Below are 16967 nucleotides of genomic sequence, written 5' to 3'. Positions count from 1 at the left end.
GAACGGGGTTTGGTCCTGTTTGTTCCCAAGCCAACTCTGCACGAGCCCCCACAGCCTGTGTTCTTTGTGGGACGGAGACATTGGAATGATGTGAGCCCCACAGCCTCAGCAGGACAAGCGCAGTCTTGTGGTGGTTCCAGAGACCTGCAGACGGGCCGTGGGCCGCCCACAGGATGTGGCCAGCGCGTCTGCACTTGGCCCATGTCAGAGCCTCCGTGGGTCCTGCCCAGTCCCCAGAGCCAGCGGCCCACACACGAGGGGAGGGGAAATTGGGAAGAGAGTGGCAAGGCTGGGGGTGCAGGGTCCCCTTCTGCTTTTGTCCCAGAGATGGGGGTCTAACCTCACCTGAGCTGCTCAGATCCCCTATCTGACCTGTCCCCTGGGGTTGGACCAGGAACGAAAATGACCTCAGGGCTGGGGTGGCAAGGCCCTCCCAGAGTTGGGCCCAGATTCTGGGGACAACATGCTTATAGGAATCCTTGTCCCTCAGGACCTTGACTTGACACGATCCAGTCAGTCAGTGGTCCCCGGGGGCTTCTGCCCACACCTGGAAATATGGGGTTGGTGGATCCTCTGAGCGTAATCTGCTCTCAAGTCTCGGTGCAGGTGTGTGTGAATATGTGTGAGTTTGTGTGTGTGTGTGTGTGTGTGTGTACGCACGTGTTCGTGAATGTTTTTGTGAACTGGTGTTGCCTATGAAGTCCTGTGCTATGTGTTGTATGTGGGCATTTGCAGGATTGTGTGCACACATGTGTAGGGAGTGTGTTGCACGTTTTGGGTGCAGTGCTGAGAGCCCACGTTTAGTGTGTGCAGTTGTATGAGTATGCCTAGTGTCTACGCATATGTGTGTGTGTGTGTGCACGAGGGACGCAGTCCTCGGGACATGCACTCATTACCCATGCAGGGAGAACAGCCTCGACTTGGGGGTGTGGCTGAAGAAAGGGAGCTCACGGTCACCTCACATGTTCAGCTCAGTCCAAGGGAGCTTGACCATGTACCGCACCCCACCCCACTCCTGTCTTGTATAATGGCTGCGACAGGAATCAAAGTGTTTGGTGTATGCATGCACATGTGTCTGTACCTGTGTAATGTGTGTTCATGAGTGGGCATGTGCATTATGTGTGTGCAGGTGAATGTGTCATCAAGACATGCATGTGTAGGTGTGTGTCTTGAAAATGTGTGCACAGGTGTATGTGTGTATGCTGGTGTCTATACTTAGGTGTGTGATTCAGGTGTGTGTGTGCAGATGCATATTGTGCAGGTGTGTGTACAAGTGTGTGTGTATGCTGCTGTGTGTGCAGGTCTGTGAGTGTGCGGGTGTGTGCACTTGCCTCTGCAGGAACCACTGAGGCATCTCCATGGAAGCTTCTCCCCAGGAGCCCCATCCCCGAAGACCTGCTGTCCTTCCCTTCCACAACTGGAAGGCACCACTACACCTGGTGCCACTGAGGCTCCCTGGTGCCTCCTAGCGAATTTTTTCTTCCGGGCTTCTCTGCTTTAGCCATAGCCCAGGGCCCCACGGATGAGGGAGCAGCTTTTTTTGGCAGGGCTGCATGCCAGTGATAAGCTTTGCTCTGGATCTCTTATCGATTTTCAGACACGGTTTGATTTTCCTGTTGAGTTCCTGAAGGACCTGAGAGAAGGGTTAGTTTCATGACCACGGACAGAGAAGGTTCTGTAGCTGAGAATTCAGGGATGGAGCTGCTTTACCCTGGAAGTTCTGTGTCTATCCCGCCTCTAATGTCCAAGGACCCAGGTGACTAATGTAGCTCCAGTAAGACTCAACATCAAGCAGAGTCATTCCCACTTTACTATTTTTCAAAAATACTTTTACGCATTCTAGTTCCTCTTATTTTCCATGTAAATTTGACAGCAAGTTTTGCCTTGCAAAACATATTCCTGGGCTTTTTTTAAATTAAAATTACAGTGGGATACAGAGTTAAAAAGCTGATCATGGTCAGGTTTCAGTGATACAGTGTTCCAACACCCGCCCCTCCATCAGTGTACATTTCCTGCCACCAGTGTCCCCTTCTCTCTCTCACCCCTCCTGCAGCCCTCTACTCACGATCCCCGCCCCCACCCCCCAGGTCCATATCTCCCTTTGTCTCCTTGACTTTCCCATGTCTCCTCCCTGAGCACCGGCTGCTTCTCACCTCCTAACAATCTCCCTTCAGGCTTGTGTCTGTCAGGGGCTCTCCCGAACATGAGACCTTCTAGCCTGGACACAGCTGCCCTGTGCCCTCTCCTGTCTGTCATCCCCGACCCCCTTGCATCCCACCCTGAGGCTCCCAATCTGCCCCATTTCTCTGACTCTGCAGAAGCTCAGAGGCTCCAGTTCCTGTCCAGACTCCCTGGGGGATTCATAACAGAGGTTCATGGGGGCAGGGGCTCCTTGGGGGCAGAACCTGGGGCCAATGTCTGGGCCTGAGCCACCCCAACCTGCTGACGACCCCTGCGGGAAGCCCCAGGCCTGGAGGTCCCAGGTATGGGATTTTCAGGGCTCCCCAGTTATCCTCAGGAGCTGGGTCCCTTCTAGCAGCACTCTGTCCTGAAGTGCTCAGAGCTAACTCCTGGCTCTGTGCCCAGGGGTCATTCCTGGTGGGGCCAAGGGGCCCTAGTGCAACGGTGGGGTTGGACTGGGCTTAGCTACGTGCCCGGCGAGTGCCTGGTCCCTGTGCCCCCTCTCTGGGGTCTCTGTGATCACATGGACAGGTATCTGGGGGGTGATGAGTCTAGGGGATCTGGGCCCCCAGACGCTGAGTGATGGGGTCCCCCTCACAGAAGGATTCTGGGGTCCCAGGCAGGAAGTTAAGGTCAGGCAAAGAGGTAGCTGAGGGAGGACCTGAGCCCCTGAAGAAGCGAGGAAGCAGGGGGCAGCAGCTGGGGACAGGCCCGGTCTTGTTCCCATCAGCCCACGGTGACCTCTGGGGAGGGAGGGACAGAGACTAGGGCTGGCCTGGATGGGGGTGGGAGCCCCAGAGGGATGTTCACACCCACCCTCACTGGCTCCTCTCATCTTCCTTTCTCTGTGTGCCCTCCCGAGCCAGAGACCCACATTTCCTAACCGAAGAGAGAGGAAGTGAGGTGGACGCAGCAAGAAGTGAGGCAACTCAGGGGGGTTCTGATGTTGGCCGTGTTGCAGGTGGGGAGTCCTGTCATCTCCAGGATGGGCGCAGCCCCTTCTGCTCCCACTTCTCCAGCTGTCCTGGTGGGCCAGGCAGAAGTGGGAGTCCCACCTTACCGGCTCATCCTCACCTCCAAAGCATAGAAGTCTCAGGGCTGGGTGGCTCAGTGGTCGGGCATGTGCCTGCGTGAGGCTGGTTTGGGCCCTGCACTGAGGTCTGGGGGGGCCAGTACTCAGCCCAAGAAGAAGGACCGTGTACCGCTGTCAATCTCAATCTCACTCAATCAGCACCTTGGGGACCAGAACAGCCTCCACAGTGGTGGGTGGGAGGAGGGGAGCAGGGAGAAGCTCCCCCACCTAACCTCGGACCCCAGGGCAGGGTCACCCTGGGGACTCGGGTTGGAGAGGGGTTTCAGAGCCCAGCCCTGAGCTTTCTGATGCTGCTGTACTCGGTGGCCACCTCGGAAATCCTGTCAGCGCTGGGGCCCGCACCAGCGTCTGCGTTGGCTTAGATGGGCTCCGGGTCATGGGGCCGCAGAGACAGGTGCGTGTAGCTGACCTCCTCCTGGGCCTCCTGGAGGGACGGGCAGTGCTGAGGGGCTTCTGCAGAGCACCCTGAGCCTCAGAGCACCCTGAGACTCTGCCCCTCCCCTTGCTCTGCCAAGCTTCCTCCCCCGTCTCTCCCAGGTTCCCGCCACAAGGCTGTTGGGTCCCCAAGCCCCCCACCTCACAAGGGCCACATTAAACTGAGTGCCTTTGACTGAGTGCCAGGTTAGTGCTGAAATGCGGGGAGTCTCAGACCCCATGTCCACAGTGGCTGCTGGGCCCAACACATGCCGCTTCCCTCCTCTGCCCCACCCCGTCCTGCTCCTTCTCGCCCTTTCCAGACACCCCACCCTGGGCTCTGTCTTGGAGCTCTGGACCAGGAAAGGAAGCTGGGAGAGGGGTAGTCGGGGGCTGGGTGTGACCCCAGGACTCTTACCGGCTCTGGGGGAACCCCGGTGGCTGAAAGACAACAGAGGAACATTAGAAAGGCGTCCCTGGTCGGGAATTCTTAGGGTGGAGTGGCCACCAGGCATGCAGATGTCCCACAGATATGGCCAGGGTGGACTTGGGTGCCCCCAGCACTGACGTACCCAAATAGCACTGGGCTGAGTGTCACAGGAAATGGCTCTGGGGCCCTGTCACCAGGGAAGGAAGGAAGGAAGGAAGGACGGAAGGAAGGAAGAAGGGAAGGAGGGAAGGAAGGAAAGAAGAAAGGAGGGAGGGAAAGAGGGAGAAAGGAAGAGAAATCAGAACAGAATCCAGGATCCTCCCTGGTTCCTGTTTCTTCTGCCCTGACCCATCTCCCCTACCCCTCAGGTCCCCCCCACCCCAAACTTCAGATCGAAAGGAAGCAGGTGACACCTGGTTTCATCTTCTGAGTCACTGACCCGAGCGCGGAGAAGCCTCGACTGGACATTGGGTTAGGGACAGACTCGGGGAGCAGATGGGGACCCTCTGACTCAGTCTCCTCGTGTGGGTCAGACACCTGACATGAGGCCCCAGAGGGTAAGGTGGATCACAGGATGTGGGTGTGAGGTTACACAGGAAGGACGTGTGGGCCGGGCTGGACCCTGGGTGCGGCTGGGAGCCGAGGCCTCTCCGCAGAGCGGCTGCGCCTGGCCCGAGGCTGAAGGGGCACGGGGAAGAGGAGCCCCAGGGAGGAGCCGCAGCTCTTGCTTCTCTGAGTGAGTGAGGTGTGTGCATGTGTGTGTGTGCACATATGTGAGTGCGTGCATGTGTGTGCATGGGCTTGTGCACATGTATGTGTAAATGTGTATACACATGTGTGCTTATGTATGCATGTATGCAAATGTGTATGTGTGTGCACCTGTGTGTGCGTGTGTACATTCACACATGTGTGTTTGCATGTGTCCTGATCTCCGTGTCCTCCTGGTCCTTCCTAGCCACCAGCAGCCGACAGGAAGGTGCTCTGGGTACGTGCTAGCGCCTGCCAAGGGCACCCGAGCACCAGGCAGAAACCAAAGCAGAAATGTGAGGGGGGAGCCAGCCGCGTCTCCACGGCCACCCATGGCTCTGCTACCTCCCGCGCTGGACTTTAGGGCGGTGCCCCCAGCCCTGGGTAGTAGTTGTCTGAAGGCTCCGGCCCCTGCTGCCATCAGACCCACAGAACCCACCCCCGCTCTCACCTGTCCTCTGTCGCTTCAGCTTCCTCCAAGCCTGGAGGGCGGCCGCCAGCAGGAGAAGCAGCAGCACAGCAGAGATGACAGGGAGGAGCGGGGAGACAGGGAAGCCCCCGGAAACAAGTCAGACCCCTCGCACCTGAGCCCCCGAGTCAGGGTCGTAGCCCCCGCCTGGCTGCAGCAGATGCACATGCTGGTCACATCCAGGCCGCCGCTGCCCATGGGAGCCCCCCCTCCAAACATGGTGAAGATAGAGAAGCGGAGGGGGGCAGGGAGTGAGAAGGAAGGGAGGACGGGGAAAGGAGATGTGGGGAGGGAAGAGGAGAGGAGGAAGAGGAGGGTAGAAAAAGGTGAGAGTAGGGGAGTGGTGGGTATGGGGAGGAGGGCAGGGAAGATGAGGGGAGGGGAGAGGATTGAAAAGAAAAGGAGAGGTGAGGAGGGAAAAGGAGAAGGGGAGAGGAGTAGAAGGAGGGAGGGGAGGAGAGAGGACAGGAATGAGAGGAGAGGGGGAGAGAAGCAAAGGCAGGCAGTGTGGGTGCTCACGGGGGCTCAGACAGCGGTCTCCCGTGGAGCCCTGGGGATGTCTCCGACCCCACCCATGCCTTGGTTTCAGATTCGGGATTGCTGGGGCTAAGGGACAAGTGGGGGACCCCCGCTGGGTCTTTTGAGAAGTCTGAGGGTCCAGAGACACGTCCTGAGGGTCCCCATGAAGCAGTGGACTCAAAGGGACACGGCAGAGAGCAGAGCATGGGGCCGGCTCACGTGGTGTTGGAGAGGGCCCTGGTCACCCTCGGGATGTCTGTGGGCTCTTCTGTGGTGGCCGCTATCGTGGGTGCGCAGGTGGTTGTGGTGGTCGTGGTGGACACAGTGGTGGTGGTCGGTGCTGGGGTTGGAGTTGAACAGTGTGACCAGGTCACAGGCGGCTCAGCGTGTCCGGCCAGCCCCGATCTGGGCACAAAGCGCTGATCCCAGGGAGGGCGTGGGCAACCGGAGAGGGGGAGTCCCTGAGCAGAGAGGCCCCCCCACCCCAGTGCCCACATGAGTGTGAGGCCAGGACTCAGTCCCAGGATTCTGCCCTCGGAGTGACAAATGAGGACAGGAGAGGGAGAAGCCAGAAGTGGCCCTGGGGGACTCATGACAGACATGGTCACCTACCTGTGGCGATGGTCACTCTGACGGGGAATGCTAGATCAAATTTATCTGTGTCAACCCCGCAGTAGTACATGCCTGCATCATTGTCCCTGAGCCGCTCCATGGTCACGGTGAACCTGTGCTGACCCTGGTCATCCCTGATGGTCACCCGGCCCTTCCTCACCACCTGCTCTGCTCCAGTGGTATATACATGGTTCTGACAATGCATCAGGGCTGTTTTTCGGCACCACCACTTCCGGTGCTTCTTATGTCAGATGTTATAGTCACAGGTCACAGTCAAGTTTCTTCCAGCTTGACACTTAACTTCTTGGGTCCCCTGAGAGTAGCTGAGCCTGGAGAAAAACACACGAGCCTGTCACCTCCCAGTGCGGGCAGCGCTACCTTCAGGCACGGGGACTTATCCCATACTTCCTCACCCAGGAACACTCCCTTCCCCTGTCCACCCTTCTTTCACCCCCCCGCCCCCGGAACCCTCAGGACCCCCTACAGGCCTCAGAGAGTCAAGACTGTGACCTTGACAAATGCTTCCTTTTCAGCAGGTCTGACTTTAGGGGGGAGACTCTCAAAACAATAATATTGAGTTTTGTTGAAATATTGAATGCAATCTAAGTGAAAGCAAAGTGAAATTTATCAGTTACACAGGCAATGGGGCAGCTAGGGGTGGTGGTGGGGTCTAGGGGGTGTGGGGGGCTAGGGGTATGGGGGCACGTGGTGGAGCTATACTGTGATTCTTGGTGGTGGAATACGTGCACTGGTGAAGGGATGGGTGTTTGAGCATTGTATAACTGAGACTTAAACCTGAAAACTTTCCACATGGTGACTCAATAAAAAATTTTTTTAAAAAAAGCACTTCATATCAGTAATAAAATATCTAATTTTATTCCACGTTATATTCTTGTTCTCTTCTCTCTATCTATCCACATTCCATTGATCCATGTTCTTTTCTTTATACTTATTTACCATCTTTATTATATAAAATAAAGCTGATTTTATTTAAAATAAAAAAAAACACTGTGACCTTGAGCAGTGGCAGCCCCTGCCTGGTGCCCAGACACGCTGCACATGGATGGTTCAGCCTGTCCCTCAGCAGCCCCGCGGGACTGGGCTGGCGGGCAGGACCTGGACCCCTGTCACTGAAGGATGAACGATAGAAGGTGACGGGTTGTGGGTGACAGATGACGCTTTTTCTATGGTGTTAGGAGCCCCAACACCTGCAGCCACACACCCCTGGAGTGGGTGTTCTCCCCAATGGTCACGATGGTCTTTCCTGTTTGGTGATAAACCGTCTGCACAAACACTTGAAGCCCCCCATGGCTCGGTGCCCACTGCCCCTTGTGAGTGGAATCCACCTCCCCCATGGCCGTGGTATCTGGGAACTGCTTTGGCCCCCAGGGGAATCCTCTGTGTTTGTCACTCGGGTGTCCCGGCTCCCTCTGTCCATCTTGATGCTGACCCGTCCCTCCATCAGTGTTGGTAGTGTTGCGGGTGCAGAGGCGTCTCCTCCAAATCCCTTTCTCTCTCTGACTTGTCTGATGATTCATGGCCGTGGCAAAGCTTCTTTCCTTTCCGGAACACTCTGCAGACAGCGGGGTCCTGAGACGCCCTGTTGGCTGTGGAGCAGAGCTAGGACCACCCCCGGGAGCGTGAGGACCCCACGGAGACAGGCTCCTCCCACACAGCCTCTGTTCCCTTGCAGGAATTGTGATGGAGTGGCTGGAAGCTGGGCATTGTGTGGGTCTGTCCGCTGAAAAGTTAACCAGAAACAACAATAGCGGAGATGTTAGTGGGTCACTCGGGACCATGTCTTCAAAAGAACTTGACTGGTCTGGGCTGAGAACTTGGGGGGCTTCTCGGAAAGGGGGCATGAATATTCCCCATTCTTCCTGATGTCCAAGCAGCTCCACCCACCTCGACCTCCTCTCGACCAGCTCCAGAGCTGATCATATTCAAGCTGCCCAGCCCCCACATCGCTCCACACTGAAGCTTCTGGAACCTCAGGATTCCACAGCGCTGTGGGCCCGCAGGGTCCCAGAAAGGCTGATGGGAAAGTTGCCCAGAAGCCCCCAGCTCAGGGGCCTGATCAGTACCTAGAGGCTCAGTCAGTAGCAACCAGCCCAGCACAGCCTCGGATGGTGTCTTTACTAACCCCAGTGTGAGGGGGACAATGGCCACAAAGTCACTCCTACCCTTCAAAGGTTGCTCATTCCTCTTGCCTTTGTGTCACATAAATGATAAAAGTAAATTTATTCATGCCTGAAAAGGGCAGACTTGGGGGGGGCGTTGTTGGAAAACTGGGGGACACTGGTGGAGGGCAGGTCACACTGGTGTGTAAAAATTACAAACATGCGTGCACACTGGAGGGGTGACGTGTGATTGGAGTGTCACTCTCTCTCTCTCTCTCTCTCTCTCTCTCTCTCTCCCTCGCTGCTCACGTTTGGTGCTCTTGAGTTACTATGTATGGACCTGATTGGGATGGCTCCTCTTTTGTGCTCTGCTTCTGTGTGTGCCGCTGTGCTTTCTTCTGTCTGTCTCTCTATCTCTGACTCTGTCTCTGTAGTCTCTCCTCTGGTCTCTTCCAACTTCTCTGTCTCTGTCGTCTCTCCTCTGGTCTCTTCTGATCTATCTTCTTCCAATCTCTCCCTCCGGAGCTCTTCTGCTTCTCTCTCTGGAGCCCTTCTTGCTCTCACTTTAGACTCTGTCTCTAATTTCTGACTCTGACCCTTACTTCTGACTCTGACTCTCACTCGCTTTGTGCTCATTCTTTCCCCTGCTTCTGGCTCCAATGACTCCCTGATTCACTTTCGCCTTGTGCTCTTCTTCTGTGTCTTCTCCCTCTACTTCTCTTACAGTCTTAGTCCATATAGCAGTCACATAGGGTGGGACACAAAGGTGGGTTGAACATTAACAAATCAACAAAGAGGGGTAAGACCACTTCTCCAGGAGAATAACAAACTCTCATCTAAGGAGTTTACTCCAGATTACTAGGAGATCTGCTCAAGGGTGGGATCCCATCCACGGTGTGTCAATTTCTTCTTTCCTCAGCTAGTAATCCACTTAAATAGTTATAGTAAATTTACTTCTAATATTTCTACCAATGCCATTCTGTATGAGCACCGTAAGAGATATATCAAACTTAAAGTTTGATTTTTCCTGAGGACATTCATTATATATTCCAGACCACAGTCCTCAGGCCAGGTTAGTTTTCCTAACCCCAGCAGGGTCCGAGTCTTGTTGTTACTTTTGGATCATGACAGCCTTTGTCTATAATCATGTTCTCAACTTATAGTTGAATATTGTGGCGCTTTGGCCTGGCCCATTTCGATGCCAGGGTAGCTCATAGCTTGTCCTGGGTTCATTCCGTCCCTCATTGGGCCCTGCTTTTGGGGTGCTAGGAAATAATGGCAATTGACTTGAGAAAGCAGATGCCCAGGAGTAAATATTATTGGAGTTAGTCAACTCCCAAGTTCCAAGGCATAATATTAACTGTCTTCCTGTGTCCATACAAAAAGGACATTTCTTTAAGGTAAACTAAGTTCCCTGTGGCAAGGCTAAAACGACAAACCCACTGTTATCCTACACTGGTGGTGAGATTAATGTTGGAACATTGAATGCCCAAAACAACTGTATGAGGAACTACTTGGGAAATCATGGTGGTATTGTAAAAAATTTCTTAATAAGAAGTTTAAATTTCTATATACATTTTACTTTAATATTTAAAAAATAAATGGTCACTATGCATTTGAGGGTCCACTCTGTCAGTGCTTGCACCCAGTTTTCAGACCCTGCTCCAGAACTGTCCCTGAGTGAGCTCAGTCCGTCATTCCCTTCCTCTGTCGTTGCCAATGTTGGCATTAGAGCTGCTCATTTTGCAGCATCCTGAAGATACACTCGCATAGGCCGGGAGAGCAGATATCCAGAGATTGGAGGAGCCATGGTTTCCTTAGACCCTTCAACATCATCCCAGAGCTCTCAGACAAGCTCCTCAGGCAAGTACTCTATCACTAAGCTAGCTTCCCAAACCTTGATGTTTTTACTAAAAAAAAGTAAGCATTTGTACTTTTATACTATCTGTATTTTATATTATCATCTGATAGTAGGTTTCTTATGAAGTAAATAGATTTTATTTAGAGGTTTCTGAGTGAAGGAGGAAGGGATAAGTGGAAAAGAAAAAAGCAGTAGGAGTAACGCGCTCAAGAGAGAACGCGGGCTTCTCCAAGGGTGGAGGAAGATCTACACACATCCTAGCACTGGACACAAAAGAATGAGAGTACACATCTCAAGGGGGGAGATGCGGGCACCACATGTGCTCGGGCACCACATGTGCTCGGCCACGAGGGCACAAGCAGCACATAGGCTCATGCAGAATATGTGCTATTGTAGGTTTTGAAGGGACCTCATATTAAACTGATTTTAGATAATTTTCATTTCATTGTATGATTTTCAGATGCATTGTTCTATTTGATATTTAGATTAATATTTTCATAAAATGTTACTAAATACAAATATAATATCAGGACATTCCAATACAAAAAAGTGGAACTGCAAAGAACAGCATTTAGACCTGAATGAATAAATAAGAAATATTATTTATTCTCCTAATATAGAGTGAATGGTGAAATAATATTAAGATTGAGATTTTCTCACAAACCAAAGCCACCACAAGAGTCTTTCACCTCAGCACTAAGTCTCAGAGACCCATCCCCACTTCCCCCCCACAACACGCACTTTACATCAATGCTGTGGTTTACAGAGTCGTTCATAAAGATTTGTTCTGGGCATTCAATATTCCAACACGAAACCCACAACTGGCAACTTCCCTCCACAATTGTCTCCATTTTCCCAACCAAACCCCAAGCCTGTCCCACATAATTTATTTTATATTACTTATTACCCATTACCGTCTAACAGAATAATAAAAAAAATTCCCTTAGAAGAAAATTAGTGAAATGTTTTTGCACCGCATCATGAGAAAATCAAGTCCTAGTCTGAGGTTCTACTAAAATGTTTTACACTTTAAGCTCCGGGGTTAATGCTTTTCTAGTCGAGATTGGTTGGGTTCTGATGACATCCCATCCCATCTGTGTGCTACTGCCCGATTTTCAGTGTTTTCGAGTCTGGAGATTCCATGTGGCCTCGACTGTGGCCACTCACCTAGGAAATCCAGCTATTAACTGGTCAGTCTATACAGAATTAATTTTTTTTTTGACTCACACCCGACAATGCACAGGGGTTACTCCTGGCTCATGCACCCAGAAATTACTCCTGGCGGTGCTAGGTGACCATATGGGATGCTGGGAATCGAACTCGGGTTGGCCACATGCAAGGCAAATGCCCTACCCGCTGTGCTATCACTCCAGTTCTACAGAGTTAAATTTTTGACTGCTGAGCTCACCTGGCAGTGGTGGTGGTTCTTGGGCGTAGCTGTGGAGACTTCTGGAAGTACAGGGAGGTGTGTGGAGGTCGCCCATCCCGACTGTGAGGAGGCCCAGAGCTCACAGCTTCAGGGAACTGAGACCCCGAGACTTCTTCCAGGTGAAGGTCACCTCACAGAGTCTTAACCTGCCCAGACCCTCAGGCACATGGGTCACAGGGGCTGACACCTCAGGCCTTCTCTGAACCTAGATGGGCGACCCCCACCCCCACGTCCTTCCAGAAGCCCAGCAAGCACACCCACAGCTACCTCAGCCGCCATGTTAGCCCAGCTACTGGAGTCACCTCAGCTGTCTCCAGCCCTGGGCCCTTCCGCCTTCCCCACCTGCTCCCGGTGCCCAGTGCAGGCTCCTGAGTGTCCAACACTTTCCCTTCTCCTTCCTGCACTCTGTCACCTCCTTCCAGGGCCCCCACCACCCTCCAGGGACAGAGAGGCGGGAGAAGTGGAGGTTGGTCACTGGGCTGTCTCTGGTGCTCCCACAGACATGACCGGGTGCTCACTGTTCACTGGCCATCTGCTGGGTCAGAAGCCATGCCCCAGACATATTTCTGTGCGGCCCACGCAGCTCACTCGTTCCGGGTCCACTGCACTCAGACCGTCCCACCTTCCACAAGACCTAGACACCCATGGAGAGGGGGTGGGCCCAGCGGGAACCCAGACAGGGCTCCTTCTCCCAGGCCAGGCGCGACTCACCTGAGAGGCCGCAGAGAAGGAGCAGGAGAGCAAGTGGCCGCATCCTCTCACCTGGGGCCGGGGTGTTTATGTAGCCTGTGGACAGACGGAGACCCTCACTTTCCCTCCTTCCGCTCTCTTGCTCGCTCACTCGTTCATCCTCCTCAGCCACTTCCCGCCCTTGAAGTGTCAGAGCAGGTGGCTGGGGCGGGGGTGGGCAAAGAGCAAGGCCAGACCGGGACCCACTTTTCAGAAATGGCCGCTATTGGAGCCTTGCGCGCTTTCAGAATGAGAACACGGTGCTCGTCCTGGGGATGGGATTCGCAGACCCTCCTTTCTGTCCAGTTGTCCCTGCTATGGTGGGCCCTGACACAGGGCTCGACACCCGAATTCCAGGGATTTCGTGTTTGGTTTTGGTTTTTGTATTTTATGTGCTTTTGGCCATACCTGGCAGTGCTCAGGTGCTCAGGCTTATTCCTGTCTCTGAGCCCAGGGATCGCTCCTGGTGGCTCAGTTACCAGGGATTGACTATTGGTCAGCCACATGCAAGGCAAACACCCATCCTGCTGAACTATCGCTCTAGCCCAGGGGAGCCTATGTTTGAGGTCCAGGCAGTAGCAGTGCAAAAACCGGGACACCTGCTCATGAGTGAAATGAAGAGGTGTGGTGTCAGGTGCTCACTGCAGCGAAGTGGGTTCCAGGAAGGGAGTCCCGGCTGGGCACTGTCCATGGGAGGGTGTCTGTGCTGGGAATATGCCCAACAGGCCCTTTTGAGGGTAAGCTCTTGCTCTGTGTACCGAATCCCCCAAAACTAGTCCGGGTCCTTCCTCGAGAGGCGGTTGCCCATCCAACACTTCCTTACCTAGAGGGGCACAATGCCAACAGGAACGGGGTTTTCTCCTGTTTGGTCTCAATCATAAGCCCCCACAGCCTGTTCCCCATTGGTGCCTCACTGGGGGACAGAGACCCCGGAGAGACCTGAGCCCCTCAGGCCTCAGCTGACTTGCTCAGTCTGTGACAGGTTACAGAGACTCGCAGAGGGGCCGTGGGCCGCCCACAGGATGTGGCCAGCATATCTGCCCTTGACTCATGTCAGAGCCTGTCGTGAGGGCTGTCCAGTCCCCAGACCCAGCGACCTCTCACATAGGGGAGGCAGTGGGGGCTGGGGAAGACAGAAGCGAGGCTGGGGGCCCGGGGTCTCCTTCTGCGCTTATCCCAGCAGACAGGGGTTTGCCCTCACCTGAGCTGCTCAGATCCCCCCTTCCTGCCCCGTCCCGTTGGGGTTGGACCAGGAATGGAGAATGACTGCAGGACTGGGGCAACAAGACCCTCCCACAGCTGGGGCCTTAATTCGGGGTCCACGTGCTAACAGGAATTCTTTTACCATGGGACCCTGATTGATACGATCCTGCCCAGGCAGGGTTCCCCTGGGGCTTCTGACTACACCGGGAAAGATGGGGTTGGATGGATCCTCTGAGCGCCATCCCCCTCAAGACCTGGTGCAGGTGTTTGAGTGTGAATATGCGTGATTATGTATGTGCATGTATGCATGAGTGTGCTGTGTTTGTTTGTGAATATGACTATGAGTGTTTGAATATTTGCGTGTATGTGAGTATATGTGCTGGTGTGTGCCTATGAAGTCATATGATATGTGTTTTATGTGGATATGTGTGGGAGTGTGTGAACACATGTTTTTTTCTTTTTTATAATTTATTTATTTTTAATTAGTGAATCACCGTGAGGGTACAGTTACATTTATACATTTTTGTGCTCATGTTTCCCCCATACAAAGTTCGATAACCCATCCCTTCACCAGTGCCCATTCTCTACAATCAGTAAACCCAGCATCCCTCCCACCCTCCCCAGTCCTGACTTCCCCGACCCCACACTGCCACTATGGCAGGGTATTCCCTTCTGTTCTCTCTCTCTCTGATTAGGTGTTGTGGTTTGCAATAAGTGTGTTGAGTGGCCATTGTGGTGAACATATGTTTAAGGAGTGTGTTGCATGTCTTGGGAGCAGGGTTGTGACCCTGTATTTATTGTGTGTAGTTGTGTGAGTATACTAGTGCTCATGCATGCATGTGTGTGTATGTGTGTGTCTGTGTGTGCAGGTGTGTGCAGATGTGTGTATATGTGTATGCCTGCATGTATATGTACATGTGTGTAGGTGTGTGTGCAGGTATGTGTGTAAGTGTGTGTTCAGGTGTGTGTGTGTTCAGGAGTGTGTGCCCGCATGTGTGCACTTTGCTTTGATTGCTCAGCTGGAAAGACGTCACAGCTGGTGCAGTTCCACCAGGGCAAGTTCCCCCAGGCTCCTTCTGATGCCACCATGGGCATTGGTTTCACGGTAAGTGCTGCCACCCAGGCCGTGCGGGGCCAGTGGTTCTGCCAGTTTGCGGACACAAATTGGGTCTGGGCCCCCGGGTCCTTCAAATACTTGTGTACAAAGACCACCTGCCAGGAAAGCAGGCTTCAGGGAAGGGAGAAGGAATCGGGGCCTTCCAGAAACTTCAGGCAAGGCCTGTGTGAGCAGGTAAATCAAGGCTGAAAACTGGGTGCAAGTACTGAAGGAGTGGACCCTCAAATATATAGTGATCCATTTATTTTTTAATCTTAAAGTAAAATGTATATAAAAATTTAAACTTTTTATTAAGAAATTTTTTCACAATACCACCATAATTTCCCAAGTAGTTCCTCATACAGTTGTTTATGGCATTCAATGTTCCAACATTAATCCCACCAGCAGAGTAGGAAAACAGTGGGTTTGTCCTTTTAGCCTTGCCACAGGGAACTTAGTTTACCTTAAAGCAATGTCCTTTCTGTATGACACAGGAAGAAAGTTAATATTATGCTTGGAACTTGGGAGTTGTCTGCCTCCAGTAATATTTACTCCTGGGCATCTGCTTTCTTGACTCAGTTGCCCTTATATCCTAGCACCCCAAAAGCAGGGCCCAATGAGGGATGGAATGAACCCAGGGCAAGCTGTGAGCTATCCTGGCATCGAAATGGGCCAGGCCAAAGCGCCACAATACTCAACTATAAGTTGAGAACGTGGTCATAGACAAATGCTGTCATGATCCAAAAGTAGCAACAAGACTAGGACTCAGCTGGGGTTAGGAAAACAAATCTGGCCTGAGGACTGTGGTCTGGAATATATAGTGAATATATAGTAAATATATATATAGTATATATATTCTATATATTTAGTGAATATATATATATATAGTGAATATCCTCAGGAAGTGATTGTGATCTTCAGATTGTGATTGTGAGCCTCAGGAAGAACCAAACTTTAAGTTTGATATATCTCTTACTGTGCTCATACAGAATGACATTGCTAGAAATATTAGAAGTAAATTCACTATAACTATTTAAGTGGATTACTAGCTGAGGAAAGAAGGAAGTGACACACCCTGGATGGGATCCCACCCTTGAGCGGATCTCCTAGTAATCTGGAGATCTCCTTTGATGAGATCATTTGGGGTGCTGGAGACTCACTGGGTAAGTGATGCAAGGCCTAACCCCTCCCATCTCGCCCTCCCCGCTGTACTATCTCTCCAGCCCTCCGTGATTTACATTTATTATGAAGCCAAATGAGGGAGCTGGCAGGTGGTCCAATGGTCTGGGCACACGCTCTGCATGCGGGAACCCCGGGGTCAACCTTTACCCATCCTGATGAGGGACTGGGGTTCTCAGAGACTCCGTGCGGGAAACCAGGTCTCATGGCTGGTGGATCACTTGGATTTTTGTGCAATATCCAACAGAAAAGCAAGGAATGTCTTTACTGAAGCATCTGCTGGCAGCATGTTTGCCATCATCCTTGACTGGCGGCCTGAGAGCTCCCGGAGTTTAGTCCAGCAATGGGCACCAGGCAGCATGAAACAGGGTCCAGTGGGGAAAGAGCTCTCCCTCAGGCTCCTGCCCCTTCCTGGTCTCCCCTGCAGCTCCTTTCTGAGGGGGAAGTTGTGTCTGAGTTTCCTAGGAGCAAACTCGCCCCAGATTTGGAGACTAAAACCACAGAAGTTCCTTATGTTGGTGCCTAGCCAGGTTATAATGAGTCCTCAGAGACTGACCGCAAGTGAGCGGGTCCCTGGACCCCAGGATAGTGGGCGAGGTGCTGACTTGGAATCCGGGAATATGACTGACCTGGAAAGGGTTAACATCTCTTCCTTCTGCTCTCTTGGCCTTACTCTAAATTCTAGCATGACAAAGAAGCAATCTTCCCTTTCTCACAGATCCCTGACCCAGCTTGGCTTTGGAATGCAGACACTCTCTTATCCCTCTTATCACACCAGGTGCCAGGGTTAGTGACTTCTGTGCCAGCTATAGAGCTCCCCTTGCATTCCTCCCTGGAGATTGTTGACCATTTAGTTTACAGACACAACAGAGCAAAGTATTGTTT

The sequence above is a fragment of the Sorex araneus genome, chromosome 3 (assembly GCF_027595985.1).
Source record: "Sorex araneus isolate mSorAra2 chromosome 3, mSorAra2.pri, whole genome shotgun sequence".
NCBI lineage: Eukaryota > Metazoa > Chordata > Mammalia > Eulipotyphla > Soricidae > Sorex > Sorex araneus.
The sequence above is the reverse complement of the archived record's forward strand: the minus strand, read 5'-3'. Positions refer to the sequence as shown.